Consider the following 19,962-nt stretch of genomic DNA (forward strand, 5'->3'; position numbering starts at 1 on the left):
CTCTTTTTTTTTTCTTTTTTTCTCTTTGTTTGCATTACTGTGTGTTTGGTGTATTGTGCTGATAAAGAGAACCACTTCTGAAATTCTAAATTTAGATAAGATGTTCATGAGATTATGTTTCCTATTCTGAGACATCCGCAAATGCTCTAAAACAGATGCTCACACTTTATGACCTTTACTGTAGACGTGGGATTAAAAAAAATGCTACGTGCTTGTCAAGGTAAGAGAGACAATGTGTGGGAAGATAGTTCACAGCAGTCACAAGAGTTTTTTGTCCTCTCATGCGGAAAACCTTTTGCAGATGTTACTATATAAAGGGGCCAACAAAACCAGTGGAGCGAAACATGTCTATAAAGAACTCAGAAAAGAGATGGATGTCTGTAAGCAGAAAGGAGAAGGAAGTTAGATGAGGTTGGTCAGCAAAGAGTAAACTAAACTTTCACTTACCGAGTCATGCATGCACATATTGGATTCTTGTCTGAAGAAGCGTGGCTGCTGAGACAGGGAAACCAGACTCAGTGATCCAATCCCATGAATCTCTGCTTTAGGCAGCATGCTGTGTTTTTGTTTGTGTAAGTGTGTTCGCAAGTGAGCGTTTCCCCTAATGCATGAGTCCAAAGGTGCACATTTCTCAAGGAGAACTTTTCTTTTCCCAAAGGGAAGCTGGCTTTCTGAGTCAGTGTTGGAGGTCATCAGATAAGATGGATCAGGGGCAGGCCATAACTTTAATCCAGTTGTTCTCTCACATGACCTTCATGGCCTTAGTTAAAGGTGAGCATTCACAGATCCATATTTGTTGTCAAAGCTGTAAACTTGGACAATAAAAAAAAAAAAAAAGAGTGTGAGGAAAGACGGCAGGGGAGCAGCAGGAGTCTAAATGTCACACTATCCCGATACAGCCTGAAGCACCTCTGTGTTTAAAGGTGACACGCAGACACACATGAACATAAACACAGAGCAGGAGACAGACTTGGCCAGACAGTCGCAGGGACTTGAGAAGGGAACCAAAGTTTGAGCAGGGACCAAATCTGTCATTTTATTTTTGTAACAATGTAAAGCAAAGGAGGAATGAAAATATGTATTACAATAATGCTCTGAGATTGCAGCTAACAGGTAGATAAAGTAGGGCATTATTCAAATCATTAATAAGAATAATGCCCTTTTTTTTTGTCCTTTTCTTAATCATAACACTCTAAAAAAAAAAAAAAAAAATCACCTTTGAACCATAGACAAAAACCTCCCAGATTTATTGACTGCACACTGTTATCTCCCCTGTGTCCAAGCTCCACACACCACCTGGGAAGTGGTGCTTTGATCAGCTCACTGCACACATTCTTCCCATCATCATCTCACTTCCCTTCCCGGTGTTTATTATTGGCTGCAGCTGGAACACCTCCAGTCCCTCAGACGTCACTCCATCAGGGTCGCACTGACAAAATACAGTTCCACAAAGCTGGAACAGCTCAACTCCGTTTGATTTTAACTCTAGTTTGAAATAAAGTCCAAGTCAATCTACTGAAAAGGTCTGTGCAGTTACATCTGCCTGTATAGCATTACCTCTCTCTAACTATGAGTCAGCAGAATATCTTATAGAAAAAAATGATGCATGGATTTTGCAAATGGAAACAAACAAACAAGGTGAACAACAGAGAAATACTCCAAGTTCAGCTAGCAATTCTGTTGTCAGCTGACAGGCTCCATCTCTCCATCCATCCTTCCATCCATCCATCCATCCATTCGTCCATCCATCCGTCCATCCATCCATCCAATTCAGGATTGTAGGGGGCTGGAGCCTTATCCCAGTTGTCACAGGGTACACCCTGTACCCTGCACTGCGAAGAAAGTTCAACACGCCGAGGGTAGCTTTCCGTTATCTAGATTCACTTACCGAAACATTAACATCAGGATAAGTGGTCACATGAAGTTGGTTATCACCTCTTTAAGTTAACTCAGAGTTTCCCCTGCACATTCCCATGAAGGGCTGCATTGGCCCAATCAAAAATATGGATAAGTCTACTGTCAGCAGAGCAGCTGATTTTACAAGGGAAGATAAAACTGTACTATGGGAAAAATATGGACAAGTTAAACACATAGTATAGTCTGAAAGCAACACAGCTGCAGCAGACAAAACAGCAGAGTGAGAGAGGAGAAGCACTGCACACAAAGCAGGATTTCCTTGATGTCTCTGTGTATGCTTTTGATCAGTAAGACTGGAAAAGAGCTACTAAGTTTTAGCCTATTTGAAGCCAGGAATGATGCGTGTAAGTTAACACATGTTACCAAAACATAACATTAATACTAGATGTTTTTTAAAAAAAAAAAATTTAAGTCCTCCTACTATCTTCCAGGAATGATGACGCCATATTCCAGAGAAATGTTTGCCCAGTAGGTGGTGATTTCACACCTGATGTGCTAATCTGTAATAAGTTACCATGGTAATTTACCCTGGTAAGAAATGAACCAACTTCAAAGCACAGAAAACCCAGAGTTAACCCTGAAGTTACCTGGATAAGACAAAATCCTGCTTTGTGGTGCAGGGTACCCAGGGGAGAGTCAAACAGACTTAGAGCATGCAGACACCACACAGAGGGGCTTCAGGTAGCTGGTGGATTTGAGCCCTGGACCTTTTTTAATGCTATGTGACCATTAAAATCACGTCTATTGCCACTGATGCCTGGTTATGCTGCAGCTCACCCCAGATGGGACTTTTCACATATACATGTGTAAGTCCCGGGAGGTCCCAGAACAGAGCCATATGGCCAAATATAAATATAAACAATCTTCTTTTAATTAAAATGGTCCTCACTGAGCTTTACTTTGAATTAACCATTTAGTATTACAGATTCACAGCGAAAACAACAGCACAAAATGGCTCACCTGCACACTGTGAACCAAATGGGACTGTCATCTAATGTGTGTGATTGGCAGCAGGGGAAGTCTATCTGTCCTGTCACATTGTCTGAGTCATTTCACAGCTTTGATCGTTTTTTTGTTTTTCGATATTGCCACGTATTTTTTTTTTTTACAACAGATCACATTTAATGCCCTGCTCCCTCTAACATTGCTATAACCCAGTGTCTGCAACGTATGATCGCAATCAATGCTGTATCATCAGAATGAATTAACATATCTGACAAGTTTTTCCTGTTATGTTAAATAAGTTCACTTGCTCTGGGTTCTTGAGTAAGTGATGCACACCAGTTGGGGTAACAAAGAAACAGTCAATACTTTCAGTACGTTTCAGGAAGTTAAAGAAGGAAATGGCACTGAAGTCAAGAGACACGATGCCCCTACTTCTTGCATCCAGTCAAATTCAAAATTATTTATCACGCACCACTAAAAATGTAATAAAACCAGTGATTAAAAGAGAGTTGGCAGATAGCATGAAGAAGGGACCAAACTGAAAGTTGGGCCCTTTGTGTACACATTAAAAGCAACGCCGTGGAAGCACAATAAAACAAACAATACTTAAAAGGATAATTAACTGTGGCTCCAGATTTCACAGACTTGCTTAACAATTGGCAAATCTTCCCACACACAGCGCAGTATCTCATCACCAAATAATCACTAAGCTAACTAATGACATCTAACCATCACTTTTTCCCTGCCGAAGTCCAAGATGAGGCATGGTGACTAAAGTGTGACGCCCGTCCCGTGTCCTGCTGAAGTTGATCTGGCAGCCCCACATGCATACATTTGTGACTGAAACTTTCATATGATGATGATGACTGTTAGCTCATGCTGCTGCTTGCCAGCTGGTCTGGTTCTGCTTGCAAATGTGTGAGTCATGCCATTAGAGTTTCAAGTCTGCACAGTCAAATAAAAAGCCTGCTGCATCATTATCTAATCACCCTGCAGGTTTGATAGAGACAGCATCCACTGTAATGAACATTAAAAAAAAAGAAGAAGAAAAAAAAATCACTCCTTCAGGCAGATGAGGTCGATCGTGGGAAATTCAGTAGTATTCTACCTTAAAATGTCTAATTAGGCAGCACTGCAGCTGCCACAGAGAGTGTTCCATAAAACAGACGGATAGCACTGCTGGATAACAAAATGTTATTAATTAACAGCTCACACAAACTCTTCTGTGACTGGCAGTAATCTCGCTAACCTAAAACAGATTGACTCAGACATTCTTCCTGATTTGAAAGCAGCACTGGGACCATTGTTTTTGTTCAGTTTGAACATTATTCACCCAGACCCAAGAGTGCACACACACACACACACACACACACACACACATTCTTATTTTTACTTTACTGTTTTACACCAACTGTGGAACTGTGTTGAAGAAGCTTTTCATTTTCAGATCTCATCTTCAGATCTTCAGGTGAATCTCACATAATGATTCACACCACTGACTTTATTTACTTCCAGTAGCATGGGCAGGCAGGCTTTAACTTGCAGGACAAAATGTTCATTACCTCTGACTCTTTCTGAGGCACATGGATTTGATGGCCTAGTCAAATACTGCTCTTATCCTGGCTTGCCCCCTTACCCCTTCCTCAGCCCCCACACCCCACCGCCCCCATCTGAACAGCCCCAAATTCCAGGAAAAGTTGCAGCAAAGTTCTGGCTTCCATAAATCACAGTTCTACTCCCTGTAGAGCACAGAGGGAGAAACATCATCCCCTTCCCTTTCTGTGACCCCCTTTCAGCTTCACACACCCACCTCTGCTGGTTTTGATGCAGCCAGAGGTAGGAGATGAGAACTTCCTCGCCATTATACCACAACCTCAACAGGTCTGTTTCACTTTGAGTATCTTACAGTCTGCTCGGATCTTAACAGCCCCATCTGCCACACCACTGTGGTGTCAAAATCATGCTGCGTCAGTCATTCTCCCTGCTTTATTTACCTGTTAGTCGTTCCTCATGTGGTCGTATTGTCGTTAGCTCTTTATTGCCCGCAATCCACAACAATGGTGCCAGCCAGGTCTCACTGACTGCCGCCTCCTGCCAGTTGTTTTATGGTGAGCAAACAAGGAAAAGCATGACTAAAAACAGGATTGCTGGAGAGAAGCTGTATTGCACAAATTTTACACTTGACTAAAGAGGGCAAAATGTATGATGAGAAAATGCTCTGTGAGACAACACAGCATTGTGATAGAAAAAAAAGAAAAAGAAAAAGAAAACATCTTATGCAATCAGTGTTTTACACTGTTAATATAAAAGATTTTTATTGATTGGCCCGTGTTTATGCCTAAAAGGAGTGTATGACAGTAATGCAGCAGCCCAACCCGTTCCAGTGATAGACCTGTCTCTGCATGCCCATTAGATGCAGGTGAGCTGATTAATGCACAGGATAGTGTTCTCATCAAAATAACATATACATCCCATGGCTCTGTTTCTAGGGTGAAAAGGCCAAGATCTGCGATGGCAATTTGGAGCACAGCTCTCATGAATAGCACATAAACAGAGAACATCCGTAAACAGTTTAGAGGACTCAGTTGGACTTTGTTCCAAGACAGTGGGTGGGAAGGAGTGATACAGAAAGGAGATCGAGACAGAAGGCCAAAAAGAGTGAAGCACTGCAGCTGATATTCCCTCTATGGCAGCCTGGTTGGGAGGAGCAACATCAAGCTGCCTCTGTTCTCCTTTGGGACGTTCTGCCTGTACAAACAAACCGACCCCGGGCCTCTGGTCTAATGGGAACCAGACCTGCTCGAGGACCAAATCCCCTATTTTTCCCTTCCCTTTCCTTCTCTCCCCCCTCCCACCCGTTCTCTGTATGACCAACGCTCCGTTGACACGTACGCCAGCTGAAGGACGCACTTCAATTATTCTAAACAGACCTGAAAAAATTCCCCTTCCCATTATCAAGTTTTCCCACACACCAATTTTACATGACATGCCATGTTTGTACATCAGCGGTGACCTTCTTGATACTCAAGGAACCAGATTCCAGTGACCTGTAGTTATCTCCACAGACACACTTTCTTTCACTTTTGCATACTTTCTTTATCACTCCTCCCCTTTTGCTCTCTCTGTATGTCTCTTGTGTATGTGTACAGTACACAAAGCTTCCCATGCATTTATATGCACAAATTTCAATCTTTTTGACAAAGTGTGAGTACAGTTTCGACCCAAGTAAATGCACAACTAGATTTCCACCGAATGACGAAAGCATGGGGTTAGAGACACCAAGGTGATGTGTTGGCTGCTGTATGAAAGAATGTCATCCCTGGCAACAAAGTCTGAATGTTCTCACTGTGAGAGTTCAGAGTTTATCAGTGAATGTCCTCCCAGTCTCTCTGTTGTCTCTATCTAAATGTTCTGTTTTGCCAAAGTATGAATATTGGCACAGAGTCAGAGAAAAAAAGGGCTCTTAAAACGCACAGAGCCTCCACATTGACAGCACATCTGATTCAAAGAGGCCTGAATGTGATACGGCCTGGTGACAGTAGGCCTCACAGACATGTAGTGCTGATTAAATTGCATCATTTTATCACTGTGTTCTCCTTCCTGAATGATAAGTCTGGGACAAAATTACAAGTTGACACTTTTTTCTGTTTTTTTTTTTTTTTTTCTCTTCTTTTCTGTGTGTAGAAGTCCACATACAAACTAACACAGATACAGTTTTCAAGGCTAGAAAAATCTGTAATCAGGTCACTGACGCAAAGTGATTCATTGACAAGAATGGACCGTGAAGAAGATATGGGGAAAAAAAACCTCACAAACACTGGATATGACTGTTCAGCTCTGTCTCTCTCCCACACATCTGGGCACAAACCCGTCAATGTCCCTCAGGCAAAGATCTCTGACGAGCTGAGTTGTCTTGATGCCCAACTCACAGCCATTCAAACCCCCCCCCAACACACACACACGCTGAAAAAAACACGCACACATGCATACATGCACACATGCGCAATCCACACCCACCATTTGATTTTTGCCCAGTCTTGTGAGCTGCTCTGGGCTTCTCTCTTTCTCCATGGGATTGCTATGGGATTTCTGGCAGTGTTTACTCCTTTGTGCTATGCGAACCCAGAGCAGCCAAGCCCAGGCACACACGCACTTCTATGGAAGTGTAATGCTTTTCTGCACTCTCAGCACAAAGCGGTAACAAACATGTTGCAACGTACTTATGGTTTTATGTAAGAGCCTGGAGTAGGAGTTATCTACAGGATGTGAAACAAAAACCAGTTTGATTTTGGGGTCCTCAAAAATACTTAAAAAAAAAAAATAAAAAATTCATCAACCACGAGACCATGAATCACAAACAGCTCATTTTCAACAACTGGTGTCACATCCTGTGTCATAATCTGTTAGCAAAAATGTATCAGTTTGAAGGCAAAATGATCTTGCTCACACAGCTGTTGATTACCGGAACAATCATTTTGTCTACAGAGTATCTGGAGCATCTGCCTGTGTGGATCTGAATACAGACTCTGAAATGTAATACAACAGTGTGTACTGTTCCTTTCACAGGCAAACAAAAGCTAGCTTCAAACAGAGCAGAGAGAGAAAAATAGAGGCATCAAAGAAAAAAAACTCTCTAGTTTGATAAACATGCCTTGCAGGTCTTCTGCTAGCTTCATTTGTTGGTACCCACATAACATCAGGGCTAATGGCAACAATGAATTAGTGGTTTTGGTTTTGTGAGTAGACCTGCAAAGAAAATATATATAAAAAAGCAGTCAGTAAGTGAAAAAGATTACGATGGGCAAAAGAACAGGCGTTGCACATGCACCCACACTGCTTTAAACACACCTGCCTGATATTGCACATTGTGTAGGTTCCCCTTGTGCTTCCAAAGCAGCTCTGACATGTCAGGACATGATTAAAGGACCCCTGAAGGTGTCGTGTAGCGTCTGGCACCATGACTTTGGCAGCAGGTCTGTGGGGTGCAAGCTGAGGCCTCTATGGATCAGGCTTGCTCAAACATATCCCTTTGATACTCAATCAGATTGCAATCTGGGGGAGTTTGGAGGCTGGGTCAATGCCTTGAGGTTCTTGAACAGTTTTCAGAATATAGAGGGCAACATTGTTGCCACTGAGGGGTTTCTTTGTTCTGCAGCAACATTTAGGTGGTTTGTACACAGCAGTCAGTGGTTTTAACGTTGCTGCTGTGCTCTGGCTATAACCTTCACTTCTCACTTGCATTCGCTTGCATGCATTCATGAGCCTGTGTGATCAGATGACACAGCTCCAGGACATATTTAATTGGTGTTTCATTGATCTGCTGTATTCATGTACTCACATGTGATGCAGTCCTGTTCCATGAAATAGAGACAGATCAATGCATCACCACTGAAAGGGTTTGAACAACAAAAAAAAAATCGAGCCACGTTGAAAAGATTTACAGGAAGGAAACCTTTTTTTTTTGGTTTGTTTGGCGACTTAATATTTATTTAGATGCTGTTTCACAGTCATAAAATAGTGTAATGTAATGTCTTGTGCTATTAGTGATAACACCATGTGGGTGTTAATGCCCCATTTTTTTAATATTTCCACTGATGTAATTTGTTGAGGCAGCAGAGCTGTGGCAGGAAGAGACTGACAAACAGTCAAGGTCACTGACCCACTTCAGGGAAAAAAGCCACCAATCAGCTATGTGTCCCTGATGTTTCAAATTAATGATTAGTCCTTGATGTAGGACAGCAAAAGAGGCAACAGAGTTGTCTTTGTCTGCTAATGATCACACAGCACAACTGTGATCAGTAATGGTTAAACACACAGAATATCTTTCCCTATTTGTTGAGACCTCCTTCCTCTTCTTGCCTTTTTTTTTTCTAATCTGAGCTCTTCCTCCATATTGTTCCACTGCCACGTTGCAACTATTTCGAGTCTGGGAAGTAGAGACACCTGGATTTAGCAGTTTCCCCCCTGAACACCTCCTTCCAGGGTAGGTACGTCAAAAGCTGTGGCCATGTGATGACAATGATGATGTGGCGTGGTCTGATAGTGAGAAAGTATTGAGCGTGGGGACTCCACACCCCCGTGGCCTCACAGCACTCCCCTGTCCTGAATCAAATATGCAGAGATGTGTGGGATTACTCTCACAGGAGGCACTTGAACCCTTTGACTTCCTGCCCGCTCATGAGGTCACTGGTCTCAGTGGGAGTGTCTGTGAAATGCATGCTGAATAACAGCCGACTGACTGCAAGAAGGGAGGAAAGACCAGGAGGAGGAACGGGACGTGCAGTGAGGGTAGAGGAGTGGATGACAGGTTGGTGTGGGGGTAGAGAAGGAAGATGGGTGTAGGGGTGAGGGGGCTGGGCATCCAGGGCCCAGTCTGTAGTGAGCCTGAGGCAGCTGGCAGCAATAGCATGTGTTATGGAGAGGACTCAGCTCCCTCTTAAAAAAACTGGATGAAGGGGGTGGGGGTGCGAATACTGCACAGCCAGGAAAAACTCACAAAATAACAAAAAAAAAAAAAGGTTGCTATTTCGAGGCAGGGTGTACATCTAAAATATGACCTTAAGTTTTAATCTGTAGGTTCAGATAAAGATCTGGACTCCATTTGCTAAACACTCTGCAGCAGCCTGAGACCAGCCTGATTTGTGACCAGCAAAATGATGCCTTCAACAAGCCTTGTGACTGTCTGTTCTGCTTTTTCTGTCCATCATGCGCCACAGTAAAGCAATTTTGCACTTTTAATATGGCATAAAGACTGAAAAACATCTGGTATAATGTGCTGCACCCTGACAGCTTGCTCGGCTCTCGCTGGCTCCCAGCTAATATTCGAGCATTATTGATTAATGGAGGGCTGCCTTTGGTCTCAGTGAAGGAGGTAACAGCATCAAACTACTGTAAGGCTAACAACAGTGAGCACCTGGTGTCCAGTGCTTGCAGCCCTTAAGGTAAGGTTAGAGGAAGGAAGGGGGGGGGCAGAATGATGATCTTATATACAAAGCCAGCTTGTTTGAGACCAGGCTCAGATGGAGCTGCTCTGCCAAGGGTCTAGAGCTCTACATCCTGCCGCCCAGTGAAAGACCCAGTCTTCAAACAAGTTGCATGAACAAAGAGCCATACAGGCGGTAAGCACGAGCACCCATACGCACCCCCCAGATGCATACAGAAAGAGTACACTGTATTTCTGTATCTCCCTTTGTCTTGTTTTTACTGTTTGCAGTGCCACCCATTCAGCTCTGAGTATTTCTCAAGAAGTCCCGGTTTTAAACTCTAACTCACAAATCAGAGCAATTAAGTCATTCTGTGCAAAATACACACACACACACACACACACACACACACACACACACACACACACACACACACACACACAGCCCCCCTTCATCGTCTCCCCATGTTTCACCCTCAGGCAGCAACAGTGAAATGCCTTCCAGATGTTGGGATGCTGTACTCTCTGGCCTACCAAACTCTGGAAGTCAGTGCCCCTCTCTCATGGTGTTAATAGTGCCCAGGAGGCCTTTGCGGGGGGAGGCGGGGTCACAAGACCTTTCAACCTCCTACAGAGCATATAAAAAGGACCTCAGGATCCTTTCCCTTTCACAGGGTAATCGGTCAGCTGTCTTCTCTTTGCATTGATCAGCAGGGTTTCAAGTAAAATTCTGGATGAGGAACTTAGGTGTGGTTAAAAAAGACATCCTAGTAACAGCAGAGACAGGAAGGTATGCCTACAAACAGGATAACAAAGTCCTCTGCAGCTGTTCTATTCTCCATATGGGTAGTGGTGGTAAACACTATTAGATTTCATTTATCTGCATCCTCTGGTTGAGTATCTTGTTTCAGCTGCTACTCATCAACTTATTATTTCTCATTCTGAGTCTTAATCGTTGAGCCTCCGATATAAGAAAATCAATGGCTGCTCTCCTGAGTTAGCTTGTGTTACTGTTTTTCCATTTCTCTCTCCCTATGAGCCTCACTAAGCGATCTTCTGTCACAGTCTCAGTTTTATGTTCCATACAGTGCTCCAAGCTGAATGGCCAATCACCAGGGTCCTATCTGTTTCTTAGCACAGACCATAAAACAGTATAGGACATGGTAGACAGCCACAGTCCCTCTGGGAATATTTTTTAAAACAATATTAGAACCAGTTTTGTAACTTTTCCATCAATGGTTATTCATGTATGCTCTTTTGCTTTAGAGGTTTGCAGTGATTGGATGATGAAATGCAACCATCAAGGATGCAGGACAGCTTCCAAAGATGGCTTTGGGGTGATTCTTATTTTGGCAATTTGCAGCATATAAAGGACAGACCATTCAAACACGCTAGCAAGGCTGGGGCAAAGAGTAAAGACCGCGATGAAACAACAGATCCACCGAGTCCACAAGTGAGCCCCAGAGTGAAACCAAAAGAGGAGAGGGTGAGCTGAAGCAAGGAGAAAAAAAGCTCCAGCACGAGGATCCCTGTGAGAAAGTGTCCATCTGCAGCACACGCTGGAAACAACCCAAAACAAACAGGTTAAAATTAAACCACAGAATGAAAGCCAATCTGTGTGTTTAAAATTCTTACAAACAGAGGATTACCGTGTTACCATTTCAAAGGTCTGAGAAACTGTCAGTTTTGTGGTTTATCTGACCACAATACGACCAGTAATCTATGTAACAGCTCCACCGCTGGCTGAAGCACAGCTGGTTAGAGCATTAAGGAGAAAGATAGTACCAAAAAAATATGAAAGTGAAAAGTCGCGTGTAGGAAGATCTTTAATCTTTTACATTCATTTTTTTTTTCTCCGTGTTATTTTAAAATTCTGCAGATTTACAACATGATGTGTACTTTTACAGTACAGTTACTCAAATAACTGTAGCAATAACAAGTTCCAAAGAAAACCACATCTGTTCAGCATGAATACGCGTCACACCAAAGTTCGCAGAAGCTTTCTTTAAGCTGTGGCAGGAGTTACGAAGCTACTTGAGGTGTCACGGAATCACCTTTTGAATCACATTTCCCACTAACTGCACTGCATGCATCAGCAGTTTGACATATTTATGCCATTTTTGGATGATAGTTCATTATTTCTGCATGTAGAAACGCAGAAGCTCTCTCTTTGCATCTTTTAAATCTGACTAATAGGAATCTCATGTTTCTAGCCTGCTGATTCTGACTTTGCTAATTGGGTTTGGGCTTCGTTATGAAAACATGTGGTTGCTGCGGTTGTCACCGCCAAGGGTTCCCAAACCCATATGATATCCAACTGCTTTACCCCTCCTCCACCTTTACCAAAAGCCACGCCAACCCCACAAGTTACTGCACAGCCAGAGGGATCAAAATTGTTCAGCTGTTAAGGAAAGTGTGTTTCTGAGCTGTAGTGATTTGTCACTATGCTGCCATCTAGTGTTGGCTCATGTTTCTGGATTTAGTGTTGTGTCTTTGGATAATATTGTAAAACAATGGAAATCTATTATATCTGAACTAATTGTAGGCATTATTTTATAAACTTAAATATTTAAAGGTGTGATTCATAGCGGAGACATTTATAGTACTTGGCTGTAACTTGTTGTTTGTTATCATTTTGTTGACACTGAGTCCAGGGGGAGCCAGAGATCTGTGGTGTTGAGGGACTTGAATCTGGTCTTTTCTCATGCACTAAACTAAGCTGGTTGGCAGAAAGCAAAGATTCCGGAACTAAAACATAAAAAGTCGCACCATTTTCAAGGGGATGTTTTTGTTTTTTTGTTTAGCCACTTAACACTGACCCATGACTTATTTAAACATAAAAAAAAGGCACTGAATCCAAGGATTGAACCAGTGTTTTGTCTACACATAGGAGAAAACTTAAGAAAAAGAACCAATTTTAAATGATATCTTTCGGCACTTTGGTACTAGCAGCAAAAACATATAATTTGTTCCCATTTCTTTAGTTGAATCTGCAAAAAACAGATAGCACAGTTTGGTATAAAATAGTGTTTGTGCACCAACAGGGTGATTCCTGAAGAGCTATTGAGCTGAAAACATGGCATGGTGTGTAGTATGTTCTTAAAAAGTTTGAGGAAACTAGACAAGTGGAAGACAAAAGAAGAAGTGGCAGACCTCAAACTATATCTGAAAGTCAAGTTCTTAAGAAGCAGAAGAAAGAACTGACGCAGGACCTGAGAGTTGCATCTTTCCCTTCAGTGGATCCATCTACTGTTCACTGAAGCATCATCAGAAATGGTCTTAGTGGAAGAGTGGCTGTTTACTTAACATGGTGGAAGCTCTGTCATGCTTTAGAGCTGCATTTCAGCCAGTGGTGTTGGGGGATCTTGTCAAAAAAATGGTGAAATTATGAATGTAGAAAAGTACCATAAAAAAGTACCATAGTAGTACTATATGGAAAGCATCTAATTTTTCAGCACAACAGTGATTCCAAACACACTGTGAATGCAATAAAAGCAGATCTGGATGGAACTCTCTCAGTGATGGACTGACTTCCCAGGCCCTGGACCTCAACATCTTGGTAGATGCTGAGGTCCCCCTGGACTTATCTTGGTAGAGAACAGAACAAATGGAAGCCAACATCCAAAGAAGAGCTTTGAATGGCTCTCAGAAATATTCCAGAGGATAACATAATGAAATCACAAGAAAGCTTGCCCAGGAGAGGCCGTGCTGAAGAATAAAGGTGGTCATACCAAATTCTAATTCAAGCTTGTTAGAACTGTACAAACTCTTCTTTTGTCTTATATACTTTATTTCCATGTATGTTTGCACATGTTTTAGTGAATTACTGCACCGTTTTCCAATTTTCCGAGCAAAAAATAAAGAAACGAGCAGCGGATCAAGACTCTGTCACAGATCTGCATGTATTCCATTCTTCCTGTTGCTGCATCTGACCTCATAAACCAGTGTTGTTGCTGAAGAATATCATGCAAAGGGTTTGGAGGTCTTCTCACCCAGATGAGGTGGTAGGGTATTTGCCGTTCAGCTGGAAAAGTATTTAAAATTCCCAGAATGCATGACATGATTTTTCACAACCTCTTCACTCAGCACACGCCTCTCTGAAACCCAAAGTTCAAAGTTATTGAAGTCCAAATAAATAAATAGACAACCTGGGGCTGTGATTTGACAGTAGTTATCTGTGCTTTAAAATTCTTTAAAGCACTGACTTCAGAGAGGAAACAACGCAATTCTGTCAAAGCTCTTTATTGCTCCCCACCACGAAGATCCTAAACATTTCCATATGTCTATGATGTCAAGCTTAATGTTGCGTAGTAATGATTCTCTCTCGGGACCGTCGGGCCCAGATAGATCATTCCTCAACAGATGGAGCTGAAATGTGCTGTCAAACCACATTTGTGCTTTTTAGTTTCTCAAAAAAAAAAAAAAAGCCTTCAAGAGGAAAAGAGAATTTTAAGAAATGGTTAGTCAAGGGATTTACTTTTTTTTTCTAGAAACTATTTGACATCGTAAGAAATCTAAATATGCCTCAAACAAACAAACAAAAAACTTTTCATTACTTCTACAGTTGTCAGCAGTTAGTTATTTGGCAGATCATCTCTCCTCAGCCACCTAGGAGTATTTTGGTTGATTATGATTGTTCTGGGTACACAGTTGAGCAAAAAAGGGGGCCTTGAAGGGCCAGAATGTTCTTGGAGAAGCTTTTCCCTGACTCAGCTGGACAGGAGGCATCCCCTGGTTGCAAAACAATGTAACAACAATGTCATTACTCTGAAAGGAGGTCTTTAGTCTGAGCCAAGGCTTTGAGTAACACTGCTTAATTTCCAAATGAAGAGAGCTGTTGCATTTTAAAGCATGCGGGTGAAAGGAGCAGACAGTATACAATATACAGTGTGAAGGAGAGGGTGGAGTAAGTTAAAAACAAAAGAATTCAAGACAAGAGAAGGATTTAGGTCAGCAGATGTTTTCCATCTTCATACAGGCCACGATCCAAATGTAGTCAGTGTGAGCTCAAAGCACAGGAAGTTCTGGCTTCATTAATGGGCAAAGGTGGTGCAGAGGATTAAAAAAAAAAAGTGGACACAGTGTGATTATTAAAGTTAACAGATACAATGCAAATAGGAGATGACAGACATGCAGAGGGAACAATGGTTTTAACTGTGATTGAGATCCAAGCACAGCATCCAGGAAGCAGAAAAAAGCCCACACTTCTCCCAGTGCTTTTAACCTCTGTGGACTCGCTGGCACTGTTTTCCCCTAACGTCATACTTCCTATTTGTTATCTGGCTCCGGCACATTTAGACTTTCCACTCTAATATCTGATATGTTAAAAGATTTTCATTGCCATGTGACTGTCATATATGTTCAAGGTGATTGTTGGACTGAGCTTGTTTTGCTGTGTTTGGCTGAGATTCTCTGCCAATTAGTCACTTGCTTTTGCTGATCATAATGGTGCCAAAAGGCTGCTAATGTTTTTGGCAATCCAAGGGTCCATTTGCAAAATTAATGACATCCCTGCTTCAGCTATACACTGTGTTTATTGCTGATTAGCACGCTAAAACAATAAACTCGCTCTGTATCGCAATTTGTTTCCTTCTTCTTCTGTTGTTACAGTTCCTTATAGTGCACTGTACAGACTTACCAGTGCAGTGTATGTTTTTTTGACAGAGAAGTGATGCCTCAAGCCAAATATGGGGCATTGTATACTTACTGGAAATGAAGCTTGCATTCACCCTATTTCTAGCACTTCCCAATTTTGCAACAAAAATGTATAGCTGAGAATGTGACTGTGTACCCTTACTGATGAAACTGACAATTTAAAAGAAAAAAAGCACATGCATGTGTTAATGCTGTAGATGACGCTGCCTCAGTACTTGATTGTGGTTTTCTACCCTTTCAGTAATACTGCAGTAATAGAGCTGACTAATGTAAACCGGTGACAGCTAATGACATTCCCTTTTGTTATGTTGTCTCACTACTTTCCCACCGCTGAGGAGCCGGTTCGCGTGCCAGCGCTCGTGCTGTTCCCAATAAACGCGTTTCTGAACTGCTCCTTTAGGTATGCGTGCGGGCGGGTCCTCGTCTGGCCACGCAAGCCGAAGCGCACAAACGTGGGAGAACACGCTCCCCTTTCTTGTGCTGCAAATACGTTTTACGGTCCAAACCAAACTACTGCAGCATCTGTGTGCAGCACAGAGGGAAACACAGACAGCCATTAGAGCAAGACGACAGGTACGCACTTTGTGTCCTTTTATCTGTGATATGAACTGATACAAAGCAGCAAGTTCAGCCTTAGAGCCCAACCTAATTCACAGCTGTGAAATAATGTAATACACATGTAATATGGTAGAAAACCTGATGTTGAGATGGCAGAGTCACGCCCTTCTGCCGCTTTCGTCACGCGTTCTTGGTTCGAGACCAGCTAGTTTGCGGGGCCGAGTTGAACCCGTTTTTCGGCCGAGCACCGAGTGAAAAACCCGCCTAACGGGTCAAATAAAGGCACCGGCTCCGGAACCCTGTTGGTGGGAAAGAGGCTCATGAGAGACTCACTCACTTCACACAACAAATCCGGTAGGTTAGACTGAGTCACTCACTCAAGTGCATTTAGGTTTTTGTTACATTGTCGAGTGAAGAACTTGGCACCGGTGAACTCTTGAGGACTTTATTGTTAACCTAAGTGTTCTGTCACCACTGCTTTTCCTTTCCTCTCAAGCTGGTGTTGGATGCTGCACTGAACTGCACCACGTTGGAGGTGTAACATGTGGCTGAGCCGTTTGCATCTCGGTGGTTTGGTGCTGTACAAAATGAGCACCATGTATATTAGAATAGAATAGAAATCCCTTTATTTGTCCCACAATGGGGAAATAGTTATAATCCATGCTATGTATTTACTGTTCAGGATGGTACAGGAAATAAATATAAAGATGGATCTTAGAAAACTGTAAACTTTACATAAAAAAATATTAAACACTGCTCAGTCATGAGCTGTGTTATTTTTTTTTTTTTTTTACAGTCACTTTTTAATTACAAAGTAACAATTTAAAAAAGTTAAAGAAATTAAAAATGACTAAAAAGAAGGCGGTACAGCAGGTTACCTATTAATCGGAAGGTTGGTGATTTGATCCCTGAATCCTCCAGTCTGCATGCCAAAGGATTGCCTCCTGTCTCCAAGTAAGGTACTGAACCCCAAGTTGCTCTCCAGTGCATCCATTGTGTGTGTGTGTGAATGTTAGGTGTAGAAAGAAGCGCTTATATGAATGTGTGACTGGGTGAATGAGGCATGTTGCATAAAGTGCTTTGAGTGCACAGCAGAGTAGAAAAGCGCCATGCAAGAATCAGTCATTTGCAAACATAGACCCCTTTCTTTCTAGAAACACAACAACAACAACAACAAAACACAACAGCATTTAAAACAACAACAAAAAAAATTACACATCCCCGGCCCCCAGGCTAGCCCGCAAAACAGGAGAAAAAAGGAAGAAATGAAACTGCTTCCACTGCCTTATGGGTAGGTTCAGACAAACACAAAAGAACAGAAAGTGCATGTTTACTTTTCAGATTCAAGAAGTACATTTCAGGTTACACCAAATAAGCGTGAGCCCAACAAACGCCCAACAAAGAGCCCTGTGGCCAAAAGGCAAGTAGCTCTTGGTGCTCAGACTAGAAACACAGCTTTGCTAATATGCTTTTCAGTTGTGGCATTTGGGTGTAGCTGGCCTGGAGCACACACACACACACACACAAACACACACACACACAGGGGTGTTGTTGGTGCTTTATCAACCTTTACCACTTGCACCTAAATCAAATCACCCATGAAACGCTTTAATAAACAGAGTTAAAGATGATTTTTGACTGACATTTTTATCCATATTTTGTGAATTCTTGTGGCCATAACAATGTTGTAGTGAAAAACCTTTGTAATGAAAGGACTTGTCAAGCCTCTGAACACACATAATACTAAACTTTACTGCAGTGAAGATGGCACTGCTCGAACATAACATTAGTGGTGTTGTTTGAGTTCACGGTGCATATTCCTGCTACTGGCTGAAGCAGCAGGATTGTTTCATGGTCCTTCCTTGACCACTGAAGTGTGCAGCATTCCCATAAACTGTGTATATAAAAGATAGAGAATGGATCATAGCTTCCAGGTCTGAAAAGTGAACCCAGAACAGGAGCACATTAAACCTGCATTAATTCTAAAGACATGCAGTTAGCTGGAACTCTAGGCATAAATGAAGCTTCATTTCCCTTTTCTATGGCCTCAGTAAACACTTCGGTGAGTTTATGATCACAGTCACAAGTTTCAGATCACACTGAAACTAGATTATGGTTCCATAAGGGTTCAAAAGGAGGATAAAGCAGGGTATGCAGATCTACCATGCTTTAATTCATTTTATTTATACTTTGATAAATTTGAACGTGTTTCTGTCAGATCTTGTTATGGTCCTCGTGAGTTTATTGGATGCTGCAGGGTTTTCCCTGAGCCCAGGCGCTGGTGATCAGGAGTCTCCACCCTCCTTGGTAGAGTCTGGGTTCCCACGTGTGGACGAGCTCACCTGTCTTCCATCAGCCTCACTAGTTAGCTGGATTTAAGGATCACTGAGTCTTCACCACATAGTCTGCTCCTTTGGACTGGTGAATTGGCTCATTAACCTGTTCCTTCCCTGCCTGTTTTTCAACCTTCTTACATGCAAGTTTTTCTCTCCAGTTACCCCCCCATTCACACAATGGACTCATGGATCACTGCTGAGCTGTTTTTTTACCTTCTCAGACTCCACTGACCTGCAAAACCTTCCCTGCTCTCAGTTCATACTACATTTCTCCCTGCCTGCCCTCCTGGAAAACCTGCACCCAAGGCTCACCGGACCAGCCTCCCTCTCCCTCCCTAAGGATTGACTCCTCTCTCACGGTAAGCTGGAAATACGACTCGCTTAGCCTGTCTTCAAAGATACGTCACGTGGATCATTTGCCCAAACTCAAGTCACAAACGCCACTCTCCTCTCTCCTAGCAGACTCTTCTTCAGATTACTGCCTCATTCTCCTCCCAGCGGAAACCAAGAAATTCTGTTTGTTACTCCGTTGTCTGTAAATAAAGAAACTGAATCTGCCATTGTTGTCGAGTGCTGTCTGCCCTTGAGTCCTCCCTTTTTACTCAGTGGCCTTGGCCCCCTTACAGTTCTGTCCCTGGCTCATCACATCCACATTCAAAACACAAAGATAATAAAGTTCAGCTCAAAGCTTCACACATTCATCTTTTATACACATTTATGAGGATCCCTCACTCACTCATGTTAGCATTTTGATGTTAATGGTGCTATAAACACTGGATACAGATATGACTCGAATACTGCAAATTCTGGGAATCTTTCCAAGAAGGTCTGCTTAAAATCACGTGTAGCCTAATGTATACAGTACTCTTCCCAAAAGTAAACGCACAGGAGGGGAAGAATGAGGGAATGCAATCTTTGGCAGGGGAACTGGTGTTTCGCAGTGCTGTGGCATGTAACATGTTAACTTTCACAGGGCACAGTGTGAGCGAGGTCTGCACAGAAATCAAGGAAAGTGTGTTGAAATAAAAAAAATTTGGCTAAACTGGAAAACTGTGACAAATTGCTTCCTCCGTTGGCAAGTTAGATCCTGGATACAAGTTGTAAATATTAGTCAGGAATGCCTGTGAAATTCTGATAAAGTTAGTAAGAACTTTCCCTTCCGCAAACATGATGAGTAAGCTGAAGTGGTGCTGTCTGACCTGATCGTGCATTTCCCCGCAGGAAAGCTAAAATCATGATGCACTGAAGTGTATGTGTAACACGTGTAACGAAACATTTTAGGGAATTTTGTCTCCTCACTCTCCCTGACACTGATGCAATTTCTCTTGCACAAGATAAAGAAATCAGTTTCAAAATGCCAGCAGAAACATAAGGAATCTGTGGCCACAGAGGGTCCTCTGTTAGACTCATGCATCTTCCAAGATCACATTACAATAAGGCGGGCTTCAGTAAGTAAATGGAGAGATTGTTGCCCTGTGAATGTCTCTGTTGTTTTTCTGTGTCTCCTCAAATGAAGTGGTGGAACACTGGATGCCTGTTCAGTCTTATAACAGGGTGAGTAAAGTGCATCTGCTCACCAAAAACTGATGTAATTTCCCTCCAGCAAAACAAGGTCACCCTATTAGACAT

General features: G+C 42.4%; 1 long non-coding RNA gene across 2 annotated transcripts; it reads left to right on the forward strand.

The window, feature by feature from the left end:
• Window positions 1–15,952: 15,952 nt before the first annotated feature.
• On the forward strand, window positions 15,953–19,036 carry LOC115785154 (uncharacterized). Of its 2 annotated transcripts, none has more exons than XR_004020328.1 (3): window positions 15,953–16,012; window positions 18,555–18,692; window positions 18,796–19,036. It is a non-coding gene; the product is annotated as an uncharacterized LOC115785154 (long non-coding RNA). The 2 variants fall into 2 exon arrangements; XR_004020329.1 differs by lacking the exon at window positions 15,953–16,012 and adding an exon at window positions 16,207–16,351.
• Window positions 19,037–19,962: the final 926 nt, after the last annotated feature.

The sequence above is a fragment of the Archocentrus centrarchus genome, chromosome 8 (genome assembly GCF_007364275.1).
Source record: "Archocentrus centrarchus isolate MPI-CPG fArcCen1 chromosome 8, fArcCen1, whole genome shotgun sequence".
In the NCBI taxonomy this organism is placed as follows: Eukaryota; Metazoa; Chordata; class Actinopteri; order Cichliformes; family Cichlidae; genus Archocentrus; species Archocentrus centrarchus.